General features: G+C 42.5%; 1 protein-coding gene across 5 annotated transcripts in view; it reads left to right on the forward strand.

Moving 5' to 3' along the window:
- Positions 1-26,805, forward strand: part of LOC135194931 (uncharacterized) — a 1,136,289-nt gene that overhangs the window by 46,679 nt on the left and 1,062,805 nt on the right. The window lies entirely within an intron of this gene.

The raw sequence follows: 26,805 nt of genomic DNA on the forward strand, positions 1-26,805 counted from the left end.
GTTCCAAATTTCCTATATCTGACATATTCAGGCATAAATTTCTTAGAACAATTCCCCACACTCTTCACATCTAGTAGTTCCAAAATCACACCCTGTACCCCTGCCAGTATAAAAGAATGTTGATAAACTTCCAATTTCACCATCCTGGTTACATCAAAACATTCCTGCATAGACTGACGTTATTGGTTTTACTTCCGGTGGAAGATATCGTAGGAAAATGAAATTACAATACTGTAAAAGAGGTGTAAAACAGCCAAAACTTCATAGAATAACAAAAATCGCCTATACCAACAATCGCCTAGCCGCAATGGTGGCAAGGAGAATTCTGACAAGAGCTAAAACATTCGAAACACACCTGGTGGAGAACAGGTAAACTAGTCATCCGGGCAGCCATTCGATTTTTTTGTTTGAATACCGACTTGCCTAACCAGCAGGGAGATATAGCTAAATTTAACAGTAGGTAAGATTCATCTCAAATAAAATGGAATAGATAAAGAGGAAAAGAGGTTAGCCTATTGTTCAATTTTGGTCTCGTAAATTTAACTCGCATGATACGTGAGATACGTGATAAAATAATTTTTTGAGGGTGAAAATTTGGGGGTCGCATGATATGCGAAATCGCGTGTTATGCGAGTATATACGGTGATATGCGAGATCGCATGTTATGCGAGTATATACGGTACTTCAAATCTGTGGATTTTGAAGACACATTTGACAGAGCACTAAGATAAAAAATCAAATAGGTATAGTGAAGGAGAGAAGACATAGGTAGGTGTATTAAAAGAACTTGAAATAAATGTTGAGGTCTATGAGAAATGAGCTCTTTGCCACTTATAATAATAGAAGCTGCAAAGGAGTGCAGAAAAGTGGGCAAATTAGCATAGTACCTGCAGAATCTGAGAAAAAGGTCATAGAAATGTTTAATGAAAAGGCACATAAATGGAATGGATATAGAGGATTGAAAAGCATCATATGTAAAACAAAGCTTACAGTAACTGAAAACAAAGAAAAGAGTAGTCAAGAAAGTGGTTGTGTGGTTATTGTGGGAAAGATGTGGGGTAAAGAAAGAATGGGGAAGGGGAGGTGATAATCTTGTTGTGACTGATGGTAGATCATAATATAAATGAGGAATTGGAGGATGTGAGGTATCAAGAGGCTGAACAAAATGTCTGATATCTCCAAGTTCTAGATGGCTTGGGCAAGTGATGAGAGGCAATGAGGAACAGTCAGTCAGAATAATCACAAATTTTAAAACACATCTGAAAAAATTTCAAATAAAACATTACCTGACAAACTTACTGTGGCATATCCATCAATGATTGGCTAAGCTGAACAGCTAAGGCACCGGCAGTAACAATGCCACTGCTTTCATTGTCACAATCTTGAAATATTTGTTTTAAGAAATCTTCAAAATCCTCATTCTGGAGTGAAGGTACGATATCTGCCAGCACTAATTTCTCTTGGCCAGATTCTAATTAGATAAAAAAAAGATAAATAAAAAGGATGAAAAATTAAAATGTTGTAGAGGATTTGGAAATTTCTTGTACAACATACAAAATCAAAAAGTACTCGACAATCTTCATGAAAAGGTATAACACAGACAGACATCAATAAAACTGTACCATGGACACAGTTACATACATATACATCTTACAGGTAAATGGCTTTTTACATAAGATCGGCTTTGAAATAAAATCTGACAAGGGACATTACATATCTTATTCCTCATTTGTATCATCATTCTCAGTCTTCTTCTGTTTCCTGTAATGGTCTTTACAAAAAGGAGAAATGAGCTCTTTTTGTTTTATCTTATTAAATCTTGGCTTAAAGAAGCCACTTCTTTATAAATTTGGGGGTCGGGGGTCTTACAGAGTTTCATCCTATTACAGTACTTCCATGTCTGATAAATTTTCTTACCAACTGTTTCCCTCCTATTCTAACCCCATGCCCAAAACATTTTGATCTAAGCTATTTCATTCAATTTATGAGCCTCTGTGCATCAAGTTTCCTCACAACCTGCACCAGCTCCATCCAGTCTTCTTTCAACTGCACTTAATTTTAAATTACCCTTTCTTCATTTATTAAGGTTTAGAGAAACAACAGAAACCTGACAAACTTAAAATATGTATGCAAATGATTTAGAGAAAAAGTCTCAAGCAGCAAGGTTTGAATTATTTTTACTGAGCATTTCTATTTCTAGCTGTTAAGACGCTTACCTTCAGTGGAGTTGGGAAGTTTTGTTCGATATCTTTGATGAACTGCTAATGAACGATATATGCCTTCTCCTGTGGCTAAAAACACTTCTTCAGTTTGTATAAAAGATGGTGCCAAGTCCTGTAAACATTATGCTTGCCTTAGTATGTTTAGAGCCATAAAACAAACTTGGGTCAAATGCATTCTATGCTAATGTAGCTTCCTGCATTAGTTAATACATACTACATCAATATTACCTGTGCAATAAATTACATATTACCAAAATATTCAAGAGATGTGGGATTTCAAGTAGTATCATACAAAAACTAGGGCTATTTTGGGTACAAGAAAGAAGTATGTTACAATGAGAAAGCATTTGGAGTCATAGCTGGCTTCTAATGACAAAATGAGCTCAATAAGATACATACTAGTTTACAAACATGATGAATTAACACCAGTAGGGATTAAAATCCCTGAGAAAATAACAATTTGTAGAAAATTGTATTTTTCCTAACTATAAAAACCTGAGGTCCTTTAACAATAGGAATGTAACTTGCGGCACCTGGAACTGATCGTAAGCTTCGAACATGGGAGTAAGGTAGTTAACTGCTTGTCCGACAGTCAGCGCACTGCGCGACTGGGAGGAGAAGAATCACTTTGTTTTAGGCACAGGAAAAACAGAGTGAGGGGTGGCATGAGGTGGGACTATGTGTAAAGGACCTCAGGTTTGTATACTTAGGAAAAATACAATTTTTGACAAAATGATATTGTTATGATACAATAAAGTTTTGTACATACTTACCTGGCAGATATATACTTAGCTTTAGACTTTGTCGTTCCCGACAAAAATTCAAATTTCGTGGCACATGCTACAGGTAGGTCAGGTGATCTACTGCCCTGCCGCTGGGTGGCAGGACTAGGAACCATTCCTGTTTTTTAATCAGATTTTCTCTTCCACCTGTCTCCTGAGGGGAGGCTGGGTGGGCCATTTAATTGTATATATCTGCCAGGTAAGTAGGTAGTACAAAACTTTATTGTAATCATAACCAATATCATTTTTTGTGTACATGAACTTTCCTGTCAGATATATACTTAGCTGGTTGGCACCCTTGGTGGTGGGCAAGAGACAGCTAACTACTGAAATAGACAGGAAAAAAACAAAAACATATGTTGTAGGTAAAGATAAAAAACCTGGTTCCTACCTGGTAGGTGGAAGACTTCAGGGCTTGCTAGGAGTCTGCTTCGCCTCAAGAGCCTAAGTGAGGTAGTGACCTTATGGCTAAGAGTTCTTGTGGATCTGTCAATGGGTCTTATCCGCTTACTCGACAGAATCCTGAGGATCGTTTTTGTTCAATGGGTGCTAATCCACTTATATGACAAAACACCTTGCCTAATGGCATAATCAAGGAGGACAACACCGATCCCGACCACCTGATCCTAACACCCGGGTTAGCAATAAGATTGAAAGAAGTTACCCTGAACATTCTTTCAAACAACCCTAAAAAACCCCACACCAAATTCTATAAATTAATTAAGGATCGGCATCAGCTCCCTGTCCCAGCACCGAATCCGCAGATACGTATGGACCCAGCGAGAAACATTTCTCGTAAGTCACTCTTACATCCTTCAGGTAGTGGGATGCAAAGACAGAGTTGCATCTCCAGCTAGAATGTCCTTCATAGACAATATCCTATGAAAAGATAAAGAAGTCACAATGGCTCGCACCTCATGCGCTTTTACTCTAAGCTGCTTGAAGGAGTCGTCCTCGCACGCCCCATGTGTTTCCGAGATGACAATTCTCACAAAGAAGGCCAGGGAGTTTAAAGACATGGGTCTTCTTGGGTCCCTCACTGCACACCAGAGACTCTCTAGGCTACCCTAATCTGTATCTTCCTTTGAAGATAGAACTTAAGGGCCCTGACTGGGCAAAGAGACCTCTCAATCTCCATCCCTACCAAGGGGAGAGTCCCTTAACCTCAAAGCTTCTAGCCATGGGTTTGAGGGGTTTTTTTGTTCTTTGCCAGGAATCAGGGCTAAAAAGGACATATTGCCGAGTCTCCTTTAAATCCGACACACGAGTGCAAGGAAGAAGTTCACTTGTTCTCTTAGCAGTTGCGAGGGTTGAGAAAAATACCTTCCCTCGTCAGGTCTCTAAAAGAAGCCTGATGGGGAGGTTCGAACTTGTTGGATGTAGGAATTTGAGAACCACGTCTGGCCAGATTCCAACTAGGTGAAAGTGAGGACTTCTCTTGGAGGTCTCTAAGGACCGGATGATAGTCATGAAGATCCTTGTCCTCCGCTATCTTTAGACCTCTGTCTCTAAAGACTGCGGAGAGCATGCTTGTATATCCTTTATTGTGGATACCGGTAGGTGAGAGAGAAGAACATCAGCAATGTCGGTCACAGAGGTAATGGAAGAGGACAGCTTCTTCGACCTGCACCATCGTCGAAAGACTTCCCACTTCCCACTTCGGACAGTCAGCAGTCAGGCTGAGAGCGGGGGGATTTGAGAAAGCTCTCGAAGTGGGGTAGTCTGAGCCGATCTCTCCTTAGTGGAAGGGATTTGGGAGTCCATTATCCATTCCAGAACCTTTGAGAAACCATTCTTTGAGCGGGCCAAAAGGGAGCGATAAGGGTTAGAGTCATCCCTGTAGAGGACAGGAACTTTTTCATCAATTCCTCCACCAGCTAGAGTGGGGGAAAGACCTACGCCTAGATGCCTGACCAGTCCTGTAGGAGAGTGTGAATGTTATTGCTCTCGGGTAATCAAATGCGAAGCAAAAGTTGTCCAGTCTCCTGTTCTGATACGCGGCGCACAGGTCTACATGAAGCCTGCCTCACAGGGCCCATAGGCTTAGGCACACATCGAGATTGAGGGTCCACTCCAAAGGAAGGACTTGGTTCCTCTTGCTCAAACAGGTCCGCCCTTACATTCCTCTCTCTCCCTGAATAAATCTGGTAAGGAGCGCGATCCCTCTCTCCTCCGTCCAAAAGAAGGGTTCTTGTTACCTCCTAAATGGGTGGAGAAGGAATATGTCCTCCTTGTTTCTGAAGGGATGTCAGAGCCGTGGGTGTTGTCCGAATTGACTGGATCACCGTGTCTCTGACTTCATACTGAAACCACTTAAGAGCCAAAAAGATTGCATACAGTTGAAAAAGTTGAAGTATCAGTTAACCTGGTCCCCCTTCCAGATGCCTGACATTTCATACGTCCCTAGTGCTGCTTCCCCTCGCTACTCTTGACGTGTCAGAGAACACACTAGCCTACACCGTATCGCGTAACTGACAGCTGCCGACTGACTGCGTACGGTATCAAGGAAAGTTGCTCAAGAAGAGACGAAGATTCTCATATCCGAGCAAGTCACTTGACATCGTATTTGAAGGGTTAAGCTGAAAGACTATAATCTGTTTGTCACCGATGTCGGACGGAGGAGGTGACGATTCTGTTAAGGCATGAGCCCCACAGGAGAAAAGACAAATGCCTTCAAGAGACTGAGGTTCCTGAAGGCAACCCTTCTCATAGTAGTTGAATCTCAGTTAAGGAGAAACAACACTATATGCCGTAGAAGACGAAGGAGGACGAGAAGCAACTTACTTCTTCACAGTCGAATCGAGAGAAAGATTCTTAAGATTCTGAACCCGTGCTTACCAAAGACTGAAAAAGCTAACCTCTAAATCGATGCTGTCCGATGATAAGTCGTTTAGCTATGAAAGCGGATCGTTTTCAGCAAAGAAAAACTCCGGGAAGTACTGCCTGCAGAACTGCTTTTCATGGGCTGAATATAGAAAGCAGAACTGTCAGTCCAGGGAACAGGCGATGCCTTCCGATACATCTGTTAATTCGGGGTGAACAAAGAACTTGCACACCTAGGAATACGAGAAATTTTCTGCAGACAAACTCCGATGTCTGAAGAAAAACATTTCTCATAACTTAGTGCGAAGCAGCAGTGGACTATTACATACAGACTTCCGTTACAGGGCTGTAAACAGAAAAATGATATTGTTATAATACAATAAAGTTTCATACATACTTAACCTGCAGATATATACATAGCTAAGACTCCGTTCGTCCCCCGACAGAAATTCAAATTTCGCGCCACTCGCTACCGGCTAGGTCAGGTGATGATACCTCCTGCTGCCCTGGCGGCAGGACTAGGGAACCATTCCGTTTTCTATCATATTTTTCTCTCTTCACCTGTCTCCTGCGGGGAGGCTGGGTGGGCCATTAATCGTATATATCTGCCAGGTAAGTATGTATGAAACTTATTGTATTATAACAATATCATTTTCATACAATGAACTTACTTGTCAGATATATACATAGCTGATTGGCACCCTTTGGTGGAGGGTCAGAGACAGCTAATATGGAATAGACAGGTAAACAACATAATGTTGTAGGTATAAAAGAAAAAACCTTGGTTCCTACCTGATAGGTGGTAGACTTCGTGGCTGTAGCCCGGTAGTCTGCATCACCTCAAGACTTTAGCGAGATATTAGATCTATGGCTAGAGTTCTTGTGGGTCTGTCGATGGGTATAAGAACCGCTTACTCCGGCAGAGCCTAAAAGGACTTTGTCAATGGGTACTGGACCATCTATGACAACACTTGTGAAGGAGCATAACCAATCCCGACCACCTGATCCTAACCACCATGTTAGTATATAGAATTGCTCTGAGTTATCCCCGAACTCATCAAACAACAATAACAACCCTGAAAACTCCGAACGAAAAACTCATTTATACAAAAAAAAAAAAAAAAAAAAAAAATTTAATACTCCCCTAAAAGATATCACAAGAGTTCCTTATGAACAACAGTGACTGGCCGCCAGTGCAGCACCGAGCCCTCTTTGTCAGCAGGAATCTAGAACATATCTAGTAGAAGGTATGTACAAATTTAAGGATTGGTGTTTGCTCCCGTACCCAGTATTGTATCCGCCGATACAAATGGTCCCAGAGAAAAACATTTCTCGTAGGTCACGCGAACGTCTTTAAGATAGTGAGATGCAAAAACTGAATTGCACCTCCAATATGTCGTGTCAATGATTTTCTTTAATGACATATTCTTCTGAAAAGAGAGAGACGTCGCCACTGCTCTAACTTCATGTGCTTTTACTCTTAAAAGCGGAAAAGAGTCGTCAGGACAGAACTTGTGAGCATCCGTAATGACGCTCCTAATGAAGAAAGCTAATGCGTTCTTAGACATGATTCTTGTGGGGTCCTTAATCAAACACCAAAGACTTGTCTAGAGCCTCCCATTTGTTTCTTTCTTTGTAAGAAGAACTTCAAGGCTCTTACCGGGCAAAGAGACCTCTCTGTTTTCTCTCCCTACTAGACTCGATAAGCCTTTGATCTCGAATCTCTTGGGCCAGGGATTCTATGGATTTTCATTCTTCGCTAGAAAAAGAGTTCTAAACGAGCAAAAGGCCGAGTCTTTGTTAAAGCCGACTTCATCTTCCTAGGGCATGAAGTTCGCCAACTCTTTTGGCTGTCGCCAAAAGATAGGAGAAACAAGCATTTTCTTGTTATACCCTGAACGAAGCTATGTGGGGAGGCTCAAATCTGTCAGACGAAAGAACTTGAGAACTACGTCCAGGTTCCAGCTGGGTGGAGTTAGTTCCTTCGATTTTGTCGTTTCAAAACGATCTAATCAAATCGTGCAGATCTTTATTGTCAGCAATGTCTAGGCCTCTGTTTCTAAATACTGCGACAGCATGCTCCTGTATCCTTTGATTGTCGATACAGACAAATGAGAGACCTCTCTCAAGAACAATAGGAAATCGGCGATTTCGGTTATAGAGGTACTGGAGGAGGACAACTTCTTAGACTTACACCACCTTCTGAATACCTCCCACTTCGACTGATAGACTCGTCTAGTGGAAGCTCTGCGGGCTCTAGCGATAGCGCTTGCAGCTTCGCAAGAAAAACCCCCTCGCTCTGACAAGTCTTTCGATAGTCGAAAGGCAGTCAGAGCGAGAGCGGGGAGGTTTTGATGAAACCTCTCGAAGTGTGGCTGTCTGAGAGATCCATCCTTTTTGGAAGGGATCTTGGGAAGTCTACTGTCCACTCCAGCACCTCTGCAAACCAATCTTGTGCTGGCCAAAACGGGGGCTATCAGGGTCATCCTTGTCCCGTTGGACGCTACGAACTTTCTCAACATTTGTCCCAGGATTTTGAAAGGGGGGAAAGCGTACACGTCCACATGAGACCATCCAGCAGAAGGCGTCGACCACGAGCGCTCTTGGGTCTTCCACTACTGAACAAAAGCTTCCAGCCTTTTGGAAAGGAATGTGGCGATCAGATCTACGTGAGGAGTGCCCCAAAGATCCCAAAGACTCTGACACACCTCTGAATGAAGAGTCCATTCTGTGTGAAGGACCTGGCTTCTCCTGCTCAGTCTGTCCGCCCTGATGTTTCTCGTCCCCTGAACAAATCTTGTTAGGAGGGCGATGTTTCTTTGTGAGGCCCAAATTAGCAGATCTCTTGCTATCTCGTACAGCGACACTGAGTGTGTTCCTCCCTGCTTCCGAATGTAGGACAGGGCTGTAGTGTTGTCCACATTCACTTGGACCACACTGTTCGTCACAAAGGGTTCGAAGAACTTTAGCGCTAAGTGAACTGCTAGAAGTTCTTTGCAATTTATGTGCCAGGACACTGTGCTGTCTTCCAGGTGCCTGACACTTCTCTCGGTCCTAGTGTTGCCTCCCCAACCCTTCTCCGATGCGTCGGAATACAACACTCGGCTTGGGTTCGGAACTTCCAGAGAAATTCCCTTGTTCTCTTTTAGAGGGGACAACCACATTGCAGGTGTGGTTTCATCTCCATTGGAAGGAGAAAACTGTCGGAGAGAAGTCCCGTCTTCCAGTTCCACGATCTCCTTAGGAAAAACTGAAGAGGGCGAAGATGTATGTCTTCCTAGAGGAAAGAACTGTTCGAGCGAGGAAAGGGTGCCTAGTAGGCTTAACCATTCCCTCGCCGAAGTTCGTTCTTTCCCTAAGAAGAGAGAGACTTTTTCCAAGCCTCTCACGATTCTCTCTTGCGAAGGAAATACTCGAAAACCCGAGAATCCATCTGAATCCCCAGATAGACTAAGTTCTGTCTGGGAATCAGCTGTGACTTCTCGAGGTTCACGAGTAGTCCCAACGCCTTTATCAGGTCTAGGGTCAAAGAAGGTCCTCCAAACACTGTCTCTCTGTTCTGGCCCTGATGAGCCAATCGTCCAAATATAGAGAGATGTTGACGCCTTTGAGGTGAAGAAACCTCGCCACATTCTTCATCAGGCTTGTGAAGACCTGAGGAGCTGTGGATAGGCCGAAACACAAGGCCCTGAACTGAAAGATCCTTCCCCCCGTCATGAAACGGAGGTACTCTTCGACGAAGGGTGAATCGGGACATGAAAATAGGCGTCCTGGAGATCCAACTACACCATCCAATCTCCTTGACGTAACGCCGCAAGGACTGAGGCCGAAGTCTCCATAGAGAACTTCTCCTTTCGAAAACGAACTTGTTCAGAGCGCTGACATCTAGAACTGGTCTCCAGCCCCCCGAGGCTTTCGCAACCAGGAAAAAGCCGATTGTAAAACCCCGGAGAGTTTTTGCTCTAGAACCAGTTCTATAGCTCTTTTGTCCCACATTTGATTCACCATCAGACGAAGAGTATCCCTCAGTACAGGGTCCCTGTATCTGGCTGACAGTTCCCGCGGAATGGTCGTTAGTGGAGGACTGTCTGGAAGGGGATAAGATATCCCTTCCTGATTATGGACATGGAAGAGGCGTCTGAGTTTATGAGTGACCCCAGGCGTCTGCAAATTCGAGAAAGCCTGGCCCCACACTGGTTTTTGGTTTTGGACTGGCTGGCTTGTTCTCACTTTCCCTTTCTTAAAGGGACGGGAAGGAGCCCTTACCTCCCTCCTCTCAAGAAACCTCTTCTCTTAGAGGTAGCTCTGGAGAGAGGCCCTCCTCGAAAGGGCTGAATCGTAGAAGTCGGTCCTTTCTTGTCAACAGAAACAAGAGGTCTCTTCTTCCTTGCAGTTTGCAGGAGAAGATCCTGAGTCGCCTTCTCAGTCAGTGATCGAGAAATGTCCTTCACTAACTGAGAAGGAAACAGGAAGTCAGACATGGGAGCGAAAACCAGGGCTGCTCTCTGTGAGGGAGAAACCGCCTTGGTTAGGATGAACTAAAAATACTTCCTCTTTCTTAAGGAGTACTGCTCCGAAAAGAGAGAGATTTCTCCCGACCTTCTTGTACGCCTTGTCAATACAAGCAAGAATACTGAGAATGACTTCAGGGTCAAGACCATCCGAGTCATGAGCTTTCTTAGACATCACCCCAAGGGACCAGTCTAGAAATTAAACACTTCCAAAATATGGAAGAGTCCCTTGAGGAGATGATCCGTCTCCGAAATAGCCCAAGACACGCGAGCTCCATTCAAAGCGTGTCCTCCTTGACGAGTCAACCAAGGTTGAAAAGTCCGCTTCGGCTGCCGCTGGAAGAGAAAGGCCCATGTTCTCCCCAGTTCGGTACCAGAAACCTCTCTTGCCAGAAAGTATGGCTGGAGGCATACAGAAGGTGGTCCTGCCCAGATCCTTCTTAGACAACATCCATTTGTCTAAGGACTGAAGCGCTCTCTTCATAGAGATCGTAGGTCTCATCTTCAAGACCGACGAAGACTTAGGCACAATCGCACTCGAAAACAGTGATCGAGGCGAAGGAGGAGCGCAGGAGTTAAAGAATCTCCGTATTCTCGTAAAAGAAGGTCAGTTAGAACTTTATAGTGCGAGACTCCTTCTCTCCCTCGTCACCCTCTTCTTCCGAATTCTCCTTCTCCACCTTGTGGAGAATCGGCCTGAAAAACGAGAGGATCTTCATCCCGTTCTCTCTCTACTGGTGACAAACTCCTACTAGGAGAGGGGCTCATAGAGTGAACCGACTCTCTCTCACGTCTAAAAGAAGTCTCGCGTCTGCTTGACTTCTCGTGCCTGAACAGCTCCTCGCGCTTGGCTGGAATATATAAAGATGATCAATAAAGTCCTGAAAAGCGAATTCCAGTCAGGAGGTAGTAACAACAATGTTGATACCACCGGCGACAGAGAAAATATGATAGAAAACGGGAATGGCTTCCTAGTCCTGGCCTGCCACCCAAGGGCAGGCAGGTAGATCAACCTGACCTACCGGTAGCGAGTGGCGCGAAATTTGAATTTCTGTCGGGGACGACGGAGTCTTAGCTATGTATATATCTGACAGGTAAGTTCATTGTATGAAAAGAAAGATTCCAATAAATATCTCTATGAAAAAATACTAGCAATGTTGAAGGTGATGAAACCGAGCGACATAGCATAAGATGGTCATTCATGCATGCAAGAATCCCCGTTAATCAGGGACCTAAGTCCGTGATTATTGGGCAGAGATATGGTTCAGCAGTACATCATTGCAGGAGAGAGAGACGTAACCGACCACGTATCGCTGAGGGTCAGCTGGTACTGAGGTAACTGAGCTGCTATGGCAAAGACAACAGTCTCATACAACATAAGCTATCGCCGCCTCTTCATCCTGAGTTGCCAACTATTCCATTCTGCAAAGGAATGGGTTCTGCTAGAACCTCGAGCAGAAAAAATACGCTCGGGAAATTATATAAAGAGAAACGGATTTCAGTAAATACAAAAGCTGAGTTGGTGTTGTCGTGACAACACCATCAGTATCAAAAATCGAAACTGGAAACTCCTGAGAGGTTTGCAGTTCAATTAGGATACTCGTCGTCTGAGTCGGCATCGATAGAGCTAACTATATATGCGTCTGCACCTCGGACAAATCAACTGCTTAACAGAACATGTCGTGAGGGTAATATCAATAGTATAGTACATGTTTTTTGTACAACGACTTCCATCCTACATTCTTTTTTTCCTCGAAGAGAGAGTAAGGATTGGAGCTCTACCGTCTTCGTTCTCTAGTCAAGATAAAGAAGAATTTTTCCCTGAAGGAAAAAAACTTCATGTGAACCGAGACCCGAAGGCGACAGTTCAAGCTTCTTATATTATTAGGCAGAAGTCTTCATGAATACTGTCCATGAGTCTGCTTTGCCTCAAGAGCCTCAGCGAGGTAGTGACCTATGACTGAGAGTTCTTGTGGATCTGTCAATGGGGGCTTATCCGCTTACGCGACAGAACCTTATTAGGATCTTTGTCAATGGGGGGACTAACCCACTTACAGGACAAAGCCTTTTATGGATCTTGTCAATGGGGGCTTACCCACTTACATGACAGAACCTCCATGATCTTGTCAATGGGGGCCAGCCCACTTACATGACAGAACATATTTAAAAAATTCGAGCATTAGCGAGGTTCCCGAACCTCGTAAAAAACATCAGGAATTCTCGTTTTAGCTCACTGAGGACCATGGTTTCGCTTAAGTGTTAAGAGATTGTAAGAAACTTGAACACTGCGAATGCCAGAAATTCCTCAGAATCTAAAGCATTCGGCAAAACCCTACCGAATTCGTCAGACGATCAGCAGTGGAGGTTGTCTAGATTCCCGTAGAAATCGAGGGAGGGGGAGGGGCAGGATCCTTCCTCAAGGACTGGCTTACGCCATGTTCCGAATAAGGGCGCCTACCAGGAAGTAAGGCAACTGCTGAGAAGAGCACTTGGTAGGCATACAAGAGCCTGCAAAGAGAGGAGAGCCTGATTGTAGAGGCAGGTTCTCGCTCATGAGGAGAGGGGCTTCTGTCCGAGGAAGAGCGGTTGAAAGACGACGATCTTCGGTCTGGCGCCTCGCCTCTGGGAGTTTCTTCAAGGCTGGGATTCGGCCTCGCGCCTGTAAGAAGCCTCGCGGACGGAAGGAGCAGTGCTGCTGGCGTCTCGTGTCTGATCGGAACATTGAGGAAGGAAAACGCCTGTTTGTCGACTCGCGCCTGGATGGAGCCTCGAGCCTGGTTGGCGCTTCGTGGCTGGAAAGCAGTTCGCGCCTGGCTGGTGACTCGCGCCTGGCTGGCGGCTCGCGCCTAGTTGGCGTTTGGCGGCTGGAAAGCGGCTCGCGACTCGCGCCTGTAGTGCCGTTCGCGCTTGGCTGGCTCGCTTCTCGTAGGTGACTCGCACTTGGCTGGAGACTGGCGCTTGGTTGGCGACTCGCGCCTCGCTTGAGCTTCGTACCTGGTGGGGCTTCGTGATCGGAAGGAGACAAAGGGCTCGGTCGCTAACTGTTCCCGAGCTCGTGTTTCCGAGGAGGCGAGCGAGAAAGTAGGAAGGATCGAAGGAACTCCTCTGAGAATGAGGAGCTGTGGAGAGGAGCTTGGAGCATGGAACGTCCAGGGAACGAGAAGATCTCTTAACTGGAAGAAAAGTGTCCTTCCTGTTACGGAGAATCTTAGTCGTAGAATCTTCCTGTACCTTGTCAGACGAAGGGGAAGGTGGTCTGGAGAGGACGAAGGGGACTCGCAGCCAAAACTGGCAAAAAAAAACAGGGCTCTCCAGGCCTCTCTTCCTATCCACAGGCAAACCTTCTGGGAAGCGCTCAGGGCTAGAATCCAAGGAGGGCGCTTTCCAACTCCTCTTCATAGGCCGCGACTGCTCGGCCGAGCTCCAGCCGCGCTTGGGCGAAGCGGAATCGGATGACGAGGAGCACTCTCTCAGGATGCCTTTGCAACGGCGATCCCTGCCAGTCTGGGACGACACAGATCCTGCCGAAGGTACGCCTGACCAGTGGCTGTCGACTTTCCTCCTCCACTGGGTCTGGGAGTTTGGAAGAGGTCTAGGCCTGGAAGCGCTACGGGAGCCGATCAGACGACCCCTCCACACACCTGGGGACACTGAAATCACTATTCACTGTACTGCGCTTACCTTCAAAAGCTCGCATTTGAGCTCCATCTTTTGAGGGCATCCTTCAAATCCGCTAATTCCATTTAGACGAATCTGCAGGTTCTGTGTCCTGGAAAGGTGCTATAGTCTCACTAACTGGCTCATTAGAACGAGACCTACTCAAGCTTTTCTAATGAAACTTCAGCAATGAAGGTTATCTAATGAATTACATCAAAACAAAAGTTTCGTAATAATGACTGACATTCAGTAAATGTATACAGTCATTATTACAGTAAATGTATACCAAAAATGTATACATCCACTGTAATACAGCAAATTCACTACATACAGCAAACGAATACAGTCATTATTACGAAAGTTTTGTAATAATGACTGACAATCAGTAAATGTAAACAGAACGATAATTGACTGATACAAAAGAGCTGTAGTTTCATGAAAAACAAAAATCAAACCTACAGTGTGAGGATCTACCGAACCACTCGTTTGGTAGTCTAACGATATACATTTAATCACATAAACTAACGACAGTACTAGCAACTGACGCAAAAAAAAAAAAAAAAAAAAAAAAAAAAAATATATATATATATATATATATTAATAAGTATGCCAAGCCAAAGATCCAATACGTCACCAAAAGACAGTGAAAAGATCCACGGCAAACGAAAAACGAAATCCATCAGGAGGAACCAACAACAGGAGTTGTCGGAACCGGCGACAGAGAAAATCTGATTAGAAAACGGGAATGGTTCCTAGTCCTGCCACCCAGCGGCAGGGCGGTAGATCACCGACCTACCTGTAGCGTGTGCCGCGAAATTTGAATTTCTGTCGGGAACGACGGAGTCTAAAGCATAAGTATATATCTGACAGGAAAGTTTATGTACAAAATTGTTATTTGTTCCGATATGTAATACAAACCATCGGTCCTTTAAAAAAAAAAACATTGGAAGACTCACTTCTTGGTGGGTGGAATCTGAGTCAATGAACAGACTGGTGTTCGTCCAACCAATTGGTTCCCTCCCTGGTCGTAAGAGCAGAGGGAGGGATCCTAGCCTCTGCTCAATGATCGGGGTATGTACCGCAGGATCAATGGCCAGACCTCTGGACCCAAGTAATAAGAGGGAGGCCAGCGTACCCCTTAAAACTAGCAAGCAAGAAATTGTTCCTATTGCAAGAGGCAATATGAAGTCATGGGTTTGTCTCTATTTGGCTTCCACTTCCCCCCTCTTGTTGGATGGATGGATGTATGATATTTAAAGCTAAAGCCCAGGCACTGGGGCCAAGAAGGCCATTCAGCACCGTAATGAAGGTTAAATAAGTTGAAAATATTGTAAATGAATTACTGAATTAGTGAAGGAAATGATTTATAAAAGTAGATGTGGCTAATAAATAAATTAAAAATGATATTGTTATGATACAAGTTAAAGTTTTATACATACTTACCTGGCAGCAATATACATAGCTATTACTCCGTCGTCCGACAGAAATTCGAATTTCGCGGCACACGCGGCAGGTAGGTCAGGTGATCTACCCCCCCCCCGCTGGGTGGCGGGAATAGGAACCATACCCGTTTTCTAATTCATATTTTTTCTTCCAGCTGTCTCCTGAGGGGATGCTGGGTGGGCCATTTAATTGTATATATCTGCCAGGTAAGTATGTATAAAACTTTATTGTATCATAACAATATCATTTTTTATACATTCAAACTTACCTGTCAGATATATACATAGCTGATTCACACCATTGGTGGAGGGTAAAAGACAGCTATTACTGAATAGACAGGTAAACAACATACGTTGTAGGTAAATAAATAAATAAAACCTTGGTTCCTATGTGTTTTTTTAGACGAAGGGTCGACTTCCTAGCTATTGCTAGTAGTCTGCTTCGTCTCAAGAGCCTCAGCGAGGATGTGACCTATGGCTAAGAGTTCTTGTAGATCTGTCAATGGGGTCTTATCCACTTACTTGACAGAATCTAGTGGTCATTTGTCAATGGGGTCTTATCCACTTACATGACAATACACCAATGCCTATTAGCATAATTTAAGGAGCACAACACCGATCCCGATCACCTGATCCTAACACGAGGGTTTGTGCTTAATTTGAAAAGAGCTATCCCCAACCTCATTTCAAATAACCCCAGAAAATAATACACTTATGTTAAAATTAAAATTTTTTTTTTAATTCACTAGTTAAGGATCAGTGTCGGCTCCCTATCCCAGCAACGCATCCGTGGACACGTATAACAAAGAGAGAAGGATCTCTCATAGGCCCACTTGATCTCTTCGTGCAAAGAGAAGTCAACACAGAGTTGCATCTCCCGTTATTACAGCTAATATGACTCTCACGACATATTGTTATGGAAAGAACAAGAATTGTTAAAAGCTCGCACTTCAAGCGCTTTTAATTCTTAGCTGTTTGAAGGGAAACATCAGTTACTCAAGAAGTGCTTTAGAGATTCCACTCTTCCAAAGAAGACCAGGGCTTTCTTTGCACAGATCTCTTCTGGATGAAGCCCAGAGCCTGGCTTGCGCCTCGCACCTGGCTGGCGCCTCACTCGCGCCTGGCTAGAGAACCTGGCGCCTCGCCCCTGACTGGCGCCTCGCTGGAGCCTCGCGCCTGGCTGGCGCCTCGCGCCTGCCTGGAGCCTCGCGCCTGCCTGGCTCTCGCGCCTGGCTGGCGCTAGCTGGTCCGTCGCTGCCTGGCGTCTCGTGCCTGGCTGGCGCTCGCGTCTGGGTGGCGCCTCGCGTCTGGGTGGCGCCTCGCGTCTGGGTGGTCTTCGCTTGCCTGGCGCCTCGCGCCTGGCTGGCTCCTCGCGCCTGGCTGACTTCTCCCCACTTGCTGGAGATTTGAGCTTGTTAAGAGTCTCGATGAAAAACTGGCGATGTCACCCCCACCTCGGACACTTTATTTGCCTGATTTATTCGCCTCTAGCGCATCTGCGCCAGATTGGAGGCCTACTCCTTCTCCTTCATCAGACAATGACAGTGTTTATTTGGACTGTCTTGCTCTGGCGTCTTTACGCCTGTTTCGGCGCATTGGCGCCTGATTGGCGCTACATTGTCCGAAAGTCTGAACATCCACAATCGTTTATCAGGAGAAAGGAAAAGGGTGGAAGAAATTCTTTCACTTTGAGCTTATGGCCTCTGCAACAAGGGGAGGGTAATTTTAGTCGGCTAATCCAGTAGACGATGGGAAATCTAATAGTCCGAGAGACCAGTCTTCTGAGGAGGATCATACTTGATACTTCAGTTGCTAACGAGCACTCCTTTACATGTTGACGAGTTCTCTCGTTGCAAAATCTTCCCTATCATTGCACGGAAGGCAGAGAAAGAGCCTGGAAGTTTAAGGAGACTCTGAGCTGAAATTGGGGGCCGGATTCCCGATTTCTAGCTCTTTAAATATATCTCTTCGAACCTTCTGGGAAGTAGTTTTGAGCCTTCATCGTATTCCAAAGACTCTGTCAGCAAACGTTTAAACCTTATCTTCTTTTGTAGATAACGTGGAAATACATTGCCTGGACACGAATCCTTTATCTGAAAGCGTTGATCAGGAATAAAAGGTTATAGTTCTTTTGCCACATACCATGCTGGCAGGAACCCATTGCCGAGTCTTTCTAGAATTTTATTCCAGATTCCAAGCCCAAAATCTCACTCGTCCTTTTGGTCGATTAGTACCAAGAGAAACATTGATGAGGAGCAGTTCCATCTTGTCAGAACACGGAATCTGAGCCCAAATAGGATCCCATTGTAACTATAAGATCTCCAAGTCTTGTCGTATAGAGGTCTTGTGTAAGATCCCGAAGATCTTAATGCTCTGCTATCTCCAATTCCCTTTATAGAGACAGAGTATAGCCTTTTTTACTGCATTCTTGATAGCAGATATATACAAAGGTAATTCTTCCCTCTGAAAGGGAAGAAAAAGCGCTATGTGGTTCACAGAGGTATCGCAAGAGGACAGTTTCCTCATTCCCTCAAGCACGATCTGCAGTAATTATATATCTTATCCATGACTACTGTCCTTTACCTTGAAACATCCTCTCATTCATGTCCACTTCTGGTCAGTCTGCACGCAGACAGACTCAGAGTGGAGAGGTTGTTAAGGTCCATTAAAATAGATGCTGAAAGAATATTCAGACTGTCTTGGAAAAGACTTCCAAAACCTGCTGTGAGAAGAACGTGACCTCTGAGAATCCAACCTCTCTAAGTCTAAAATGAGGCATAACATATATCCACTCTTTCTTGCCGCCCTTTGTCTTACATTCTGTAAAGAGTTATCTTTTAGGGGAAAAAGACTAATTTTATTCCCCTTCCTATAACATAAAGATGGCGTATATTGCTACTTCTCTCTTATATTCTTTCTTCCTGTCCTCGTGCCTGGGCAACGAGAGAATGGAAAAATTCCATCATCGTTATTCTGCAAAACAAATTATTATTATCCTATTCTCTTACTAACTGATCCAGGATCGAGGAGAATCATTCAAGATTCCTATCCTAGGACATCAGGCCGTAATGTACGGTTCAGATACTTGAAAGAGCCTCTCACCCAATACTGAGAGCTCCTACGAGTCTTTTCCAGAACCAAAAACATTACAAGGTCTCCCTTGTTATATGTTTACATAGGAGTAGGATAATATACCATCCTGTTAATAACATGAAGAGGAGAAGAGGAGCTGCTGGTTCAAGGGACTAGCCGAAACGTGCAATAAAAACGGGGTTTGCCAAGGTCTTTCTAAAAACCTGCACCCAGATTAACTTATGAGTCCGATATATTTTCTATCACTTGTATCATAAGGTGAGGAAAGTGAGAGACCTCTAAAGATATCATTCTCTTCACCATGTAAAGGTCTATAAAGCAGAAGAACCCACTTATCCTGACACGTACTACGTTCGCCTGTGCGATATCTAGAATAATTGTCAGTAGAGGGTTGATCTGGCAAAAAGAGTTTCTCCCAAAACAACAACTCTTGCCAGGAAAGAAGTCGCTCACGCGACCACTATATTACCTGACATGAGAAGTCTGTTCTTGTTAGAGACTTCCGCAATTTCAGTTAATCCTGACAAGGGCCACGGCCGCCTGTGCGACAACTTGTGTCCCTGTCAGGAAAAAACTGATCTTGTGTCAGTTTCTCAAAGAGGAAACTCTTGAAAGTCTATCTCCAAATACTGAGAAATTGGAGATCCTGATGTCTTGCTGGTGGCCGCTCGGCGGCGGGTGGACGCTCGCGCCTGGCTGACGCCTCGCGCCTGGCTGACACCTCGCGCCTAGCTGGCGCTCGCGCCTGGTTGGCGCCTATCGCCTGGTTGGCGCCTATCGCCTGGTTAAAGCCTGGCTGGAGCTTATGGCCTATTACTTGCAACCTTGGTCAGGAAATCTCGATATCAAAATAAGAAGAGGTGCTGTAAGAATCCTATAATTCTACAGTACTTCCATAGTTGGATGTTTCTTCTCAATTTTGTCTCTAATGAGTATATCGGAAGGGGAATTATTCTTTCCTCGGTTAATTCTTCCGTATCCCCCCCCCCTTTTTTCCTGAACGAGAAGGACCACTCCAGTGCGAGGGACTGAGTAACTTCCCAGCTCTATGTAGGAAAGCATAATTTGCTCTAAGGTATATCTATTAAACTAATTATTTTTCTAGTTAGAGCCAGGCGTTCTGGCTGGCGCTTATGATTCCTATGGCATGGTTTGAGGAAAAGGAAAAGGAAGCAGGTCTACAGGAAGACTGTTCGTCTTCTTCTTGCTAAGAGATCTATGAAGAAGACTTCTCGCAGGTTCTCACAACTCTTTGCAATAAATGTTAGACACACTTTAACAGTTATTATCGTCGATCGAGGTTCTCACGGACTCGCAAATTCTTGCATTGCTTTTATTTAATAACTCGCTCAAACGAGAAATATTTTGGATGGTGCTCTAGGCTTATTGCACCAAGCTGGCGCAATTTGCGCAACTTGCGCCAGGGTGGCGCATCTGCACCAGGCTGGCGCCTCCTACTAATTATCTTTATGTTATGTGCCAGAACATCTGTGTCTTTATGGTACCCGACATCCTTTCATATGTTAATTCCGTTCTTATTATGAAAAACTTTTATATACGTAGTATAATCCATTCAGGGAAACCATTCCCACTAAAAGAATGTTTCCCATCGACTCATACAACTTCTGCGCAATATCCCGATTCTAAATACGGTTGTGTCCTTTCTCGAAAGACTAACCATACCGTAGTCTTGAAGTGAATCTCTATTACATCTCTCTTCTCACTAAGTATGTATTCTAATAAGCCATGCTTTCGTAGTATGAGTGCATTAAATATATCATGTTCTGCTGCATTAGAATCCTTTAATCATGTTACCTACGGTAAAACAGCATTGAAAGGTTGTAATATCCTTCTTATTAAAAGATTCCTAACAAAAGGCAGACAATATTTTATTTATGATAGCTTCAGTATTCCCTCAATACGAGGCTAAGACCACGATTGTAGGAAAGAGATACGGTTAGTTATCCCATTCCGCAGGAGAGAGAGCTGTAAACGGCCTCTCACGACTGAGAACACGATGGTACTGCGACTGCGTTGGTCTTCAAAGCGAAAGCAGTCTGGCCTTCCCTTTCCAGAGTTGCCAGTTACTCCATTAAATAAAGGAATCTTTATAAATTATTATCGAACTTCAGGAAGTTTTTATATAAGCATAATTAAGCTAACGAGACTTCGACAAGTCTAGAAACTAAATAGGTGTCGTCTAAACAATTCTTTTTAAACTATTCCTTCCTAGGAAAGTCCAATAAAAGGGTACCGGTAATTCATGGAAACCTCTTCTAACACGAAGAAAAAGGTGTTCTATTCCTATCTCTCAATCCACCAATAAAAGATATGCTGCTCCGATCATTCTCGAAGACACAATAGCATCATATAACTCATACTCTAGCTTAATAGAATCCTCTATAATACTGTTACTATTAAGGTAAACCGTATTAATTTAGGAATCTTTTGTAAGGATTTCACTTGACCATTATAGCATAAATTTCGGTAGTGTCTATGCCTGCCATACCGTAGTCCTAAGGCGATTTGTCCTAAGCATGGTAGGAGCTAGAAGCTTAAAAGTCATACATATATGCTTTATCACTCAACGAGATCCATATAATTCATTCGATTGACAAACAATCTAAATCGTTCTCATTATAATAGATTTATATCTAAAAATGCACCGATGGGGAATTTTATGTTGAAATAACAATTTCATACCCCCATGGGATAGCGCTCTCATCTAGTTGCGAAAAAAAATGTTCGAACAATGACTTTATCACAAATGTTATCGAATGATCTCTAATATTAGAAGGCGCTAAATCGTCGCCTGATTCCGAAAGGTGGATCGATTAATGTCATTCTCATTTTGAATAATTCTACCAGAAGGCATTATACGAGGATCTTCGCCAATTTCATTCATTTGAAGTTCTTCTATCCATCGAGGAACCGTAGGCATAAAAAGGAGAAAGAAACAGCTTGTTTTTAGGATGCCTTTCTCCAATGGCTATCCCTGGGCAGTCTGGGACGCTCTACAGAAACCTGCCAGAGGGGACGCCTGGGGAACCGGTGGGGATTCTGTGAAACCTCCTTACGGTTTTCGACATTCCTTCTCCTCTGGGCTTGTGAGCTTGGAAGAGGTCTAGACCTGAGAGCGAGACAGAGCCGATCAGACGCCACCCCTCCATTGTAATGGGGAACACTATATTCACTTCTTACGTTCTAAGAGTTCGCATTTGAACTATATCCAAAGTCTACAATTTGCAAATATGATATTGTAGATTCTGCGGAGTAAGAAAGGTGATGAGGATGCAACAACTACTAGTACTGTTACTACTATAATTGCTCGTTAACACAGAGCTAATAAAGCTTCTAAAGGATAGTTACTTTCTGACTTCCCCAACCTAGGAAGAAATATACATTTCCTCAATCAAAACTCTAACACTTATTTGTATTAAGAATGAAATAAATAGTAATTCCCTTTCATGAAAGTATAAGTAATTCACTTTCGTGAAAGTGATGAGTGTCTACCGAAAACTTCGGTAGTTACACGTCACTAATCTTCTAAATTTTCGAGTTAATTTTTATCAAAAAATTCTAAAAGTTAACAAAAGCGTATGCCGAACCAAAGATCCATTACTTCCCTGTAAAAGTTAGCCCAGACGATCGATGGCGATGAAACACAAAAAATCCATCAGGAGGAACTGCAAACGTTGTTTACATTCCAAGCGACATAAAAAATATGAATTAGAAAACGGGTATGGTTCCTATTCCCGCCACCCAGCGGCGGGGGGGTAGATCACCTGACCTACCTGCCGCGTGTGCCGCGAAATTCGAATTTCTGTCGGACGACGGAGTAATAGCTATGTATATATCTGACAGGTAAGTTGAATGTATAAAAATATGAATTTTAATGAATGGAGTAATATGTATTAAAAATAGTTTATTGTCTTTAAAAATCTGTATATGATATATAAAAAAATTATCTTAATATTATTAAAAATTTCTATACACTTTAAAAAGGAGATGTCTGCTTCATCTCCCAAGATTTGAGAAATATCTTTCCCTTTGGTTAAAATATCTGGGGCAAACCATCAGAATGTGCTCCACTGTTAGTATCTCGTCACAGTAAGCCCACACTGGTGGGCTGCTTCCTTCTAAAATAAACTGATGGGTTAAATAAGTGTGCCCAATCCTTAACCTCGTTAAAATAACCTCTGCTCGTCTGTCAAGGTGGAATGACGAAGGCCATGGCTGTGTATTTTTCCTAATACTTCTATACTTACTGTTATTGGCAAGAAGAGGAGAAGTCCACCTTTCTTGCCATTTCCTTAATACATAAGACCTAATAGGACCTTTTAGGTCTGTATGAGGCACTTTCCTGAAGGTTGTTTCTGGCAAAGTGCTAGCAGCTTTTGCTTCCCTGTCTGCAGTCTCGTTTCTGTGAATCCCCACGTGAGAAGGAACCCAACAGAAAGAGACTGACTTACACAGACAATATATACAAAAAAGCGACTCCTGAAGTTTTTGGATTAACGGATGAAAGCTATTAAATCTTTTGATAGCTTCTAAAGTGCTTTTAGAATCTGAGTATATGACAAAATTAGTGTCACTACTTTGAAGAACTAAATCTAAGGCAGAGACTACGGCTGTTAATTCGGCAGTAAATATTGATGCAAAGTCGGGTAATTTAGCTGTACTATATGCTGTGTCACCAAGAATAACAGCACACCCAACACCACTATCCGACTTTGATCCATCTGTATAAATCTTCACATAATTGGCATGGGTAACATCGTGCTTTAAGAATTTTCCCCTAATCTCTTCTTCAGTACAATCCTTCTTCTTATATGGTTTCTTGCATACTAATGCTTCAGGAATAAGCCATGAAGGATTTACGGGATGTTTACCTCTAGGACTTTCTGGGATTTGAGATGGTTATCCCTAACATCCTCATTAAGTTGAATTTGGAATGGTTTAGAAGCTCTTGTACCAGAGAAATTCCGCGAGTCTGTTTCCTTAAGTACTTGAAAGGAGGGATTTTTGGGAGCACTTTTCATTCTAGCCACGTACCGCAACCCTAGCTCTTGCCTTCTTAGATCAAGGGGAAGATGATCTGTGTCGACATACATGCTTTCAACAGGAGAAGTTCTAAAAGCCCCTGAGCATGTTCTCAACCCCATGTTCTGTACAACATCCAATTCCTTTAGCTTGGTTTTACAAGCTGAGGAATAGACCTGACAGCCATAGTCTAGCTTGGAGCGACACAGTGAGTCATATAGCCTCAAAAGGGATTTTTTATCAGCCCCCAACTAAAATCAGAAACAACCTTTAAAATATTCAAAGATTTTTCCACATTAATCTTTAGGGCATTTATGTGGCTGGCCCATGTTAATTTGTGGTCAATAATCATCCCCAGAAATTTTACTTCACTTTCATAAGGAATGATAGATCCTTTAAACTAACTAAGTGTGGGAACTTCTTCCACACGCCGGCATCTGGTAAATCTTACTGCACTGTTTTAAGGTTTTTAAGAAGAGGAGAATTTAAAACCATTCTCATCAGCCCACTTAGTAATTGCGTTAATAGACCTTTGCAGATGTTTACATACTGACAATGAATCATATCCTGTGCAGTATATTGCAATGTCATCAACAAAAAAGGGGTGCATTGACAGGAGGCAAGATTTTTTCAACCACACTATTTATTGCCACTGAAAAGTGTTACACTTAAAACGGTTCCTTGGGGAACTCCTTCCTCCTGCACAAAAGGTTGGGAGAAAGAGTTTCCCACTTTTATTTACCTTAAAAAATCTGTCCATTAAAAGGGAATATATAAATCTGATCATTCTTCCACATATGCCCATATTGTGCAATTTTTTCATGATGCCAATTCTCCAGGCAGTGTCTGACATTGTTTGGCAAATCCTTGCTGGATTTGGTTTGTCAGCCTCAGCAATGGATCAAGGGTGGAGCGGTTTTTCCTGAAACCAAATTGAAATGGTGATATTAATCCTTTAGTTTCTAAGTGCCAAACTAGTCTAGTATTTATCATTTTCTCCATCAGCTTACACACACAGCTGGTTAGAGCTATTGGCCTATAGCTGGTGGCTAGGGAAGCATCTTTATTAGGCTTTTTAACTGGAACAACTATGGATATTTTCCAGTCGTTGGGTAAAATTCCAGTTTCCCATATTTTGTTAATAATCTTCAGTAAATATTTTTTGGCATCGTCTGGGAGGTGTTTAAGCATTCCATATATGATTGTATCCTCACCTGGAGTTGTGGATTCACTATAGGAGAGCGCCTCCTGTAATTCTCTCAAGGAAAACCTGTAGTTGTATGGTTCAGATTTTCCTGAATCGAATTCCAGAATCATTTCAGAATTCCTAATTTTTTTAAATTCTCGAGAATAATTCTTGGCCGCTGGAAACTTCAGAAAGTGTTCTCCTGCCAGGCTCATTGGCAAACTTTCAGTGGGCTCTGTGATCAGTGTCTCATTTATTTTTAATGAGGGTAACGGTGACGCAACAAATTTCACACTCAGTTTCCTTATTTTGCGCCACACCACTTTCAGTGGAGTCCTTGAGTTTATTCCATTAACCCTCTTACGCCGATTGGACGTATTAAACGTCGAGTCAAAATGTCTCCCGTATGCCGATTGGACGTATTAGACGTCGACTCAAAAAAGTTTTTTTTAAATTTGCAGAAAAATACTTATAGGCCTACCAGCCGAAAACTTTTGAATCACGCGCCTTGGGGGATGCTGGGAGTTCACGGATCAAGGCGTTGTTTTGTTTACAATTGTTACGCAGGCGCGCAGGCGCGCAAGCGCGAATTTCTTTCTTATCGCACTAAAAAGTATCAGTGACACATCTCAAAAATTATTTCGTCACTTTGACATAATTTTTGCACCGTTTTAAATTATCCGTTACATGAAGTATTATACATGAAAATGTGCGCAATTTCATGTAGAATACAACAATAAAATACTCATGATTGTAGCAATGTGCCAAAATTTAAAAAAAAAACTTTCCTTTGGTCAACTTGACTTACCGAAAATGGTCGAAAAAAACGAAATTGTAAGCTAAAAAACTCTTAAATTATTAGTAAAGTCAATTCATTTGCCTTCATTTTGCAAAATAAAAAATTGGACGTTCTAGCACAAATATTTCGATTTTTATGGTGAATTTATGAAAAAACTTTTTCCTTACGTCCGCTCGGTAGCTCTTCGAATAAGTTTTTTTTGTGCGATTGTCCTAATGTTTGCACCATTTTAAATTTGCCGTTACATAAAGTTTTATATATGAAAATGTGCGCAATTTCATGCACAATAAAACTAAACACAACCCATGGTTGTAGCTTTAATCAGTTTTGAAATATTTTCATATAAATAATGATAAGTGCAAAAATTTCAACCTTCGGACAACTTTGACTCTACCGAAATGGTCGAAAAACGCAATTGTAAGCTAAAACTCTTATATTCTAGTAATATTCAATCATTTACCTTCATTTTGCAAGGAATTGGAAGTCTCTAACACAATATTTCGATTTATGGTGAATTTATGAAAAAAAAAAAAAAACATTTTCCTTACGTCCGCGCGGTAACTCTTCCGAAAAAAATCAGACATTTTTTCTTGCGATTGTCGAAATGTTTGCACCATTTAAAAGTAGCCATTACATAAAGTTTTATATATGAAAATGTGCTCAATTTCATGTAGAATACAACAATAAATGATTGAAGGTTGTAGCTTTTCTCTTTTTCAAAATATTTGCATATAAATCACGATAAATAGAAAAAAACTACGTTTCGGTTCAACTTGACTCTAATGAAATAGTCGAAAACGCAATTGTAAGCTAAACCTCTTACAATCTAGTAATATACAGTCCTTTATCTTCATTTTGAAACAAATTCGAAGTGTCTAGCACAATAATTAGATTTATGGTGAATTAAAAAAAAAAACTTTCTTTCCCTCCTCCGCGCGCCGATTCGCGGCCGCAAATCTCCAAAATGCGTACATTGCATTCTCCTAATATTTTCTCCTTTCATATTAGGCGTTTTATAGTTTCATATATGAAAATGTGCGCAATTTATAAAAATGAAAAACAAACAAACAAATATTTTAAGGTTGTAGCTTTTCTCATTTTTGCAATATTTGCATATAAAAAATATATATATAAAAATTTCAACATTCGGTCAATGAATACAATTTGAATACAATTATGTATGAATTTTTTTTTTGTCGCTATCATATATCGCATTATTTATATATGATAATGATACTTTTTTTCTT

This window comes from Macrobrachium nipponense, chromosome 15 (genome assembly GCF_015104395.2).
Source record: "Macrobrachium nipponense isolate FS-2020 chromosome 15, ASM1510439v2, whole genome shotgun sequence".
NCBI lineage: Eukaryota > Metazoa > Arthropoda > Malacostraca > Decapoda > Palaemonidae > Macrobrachium > Macrobrachium nipponense.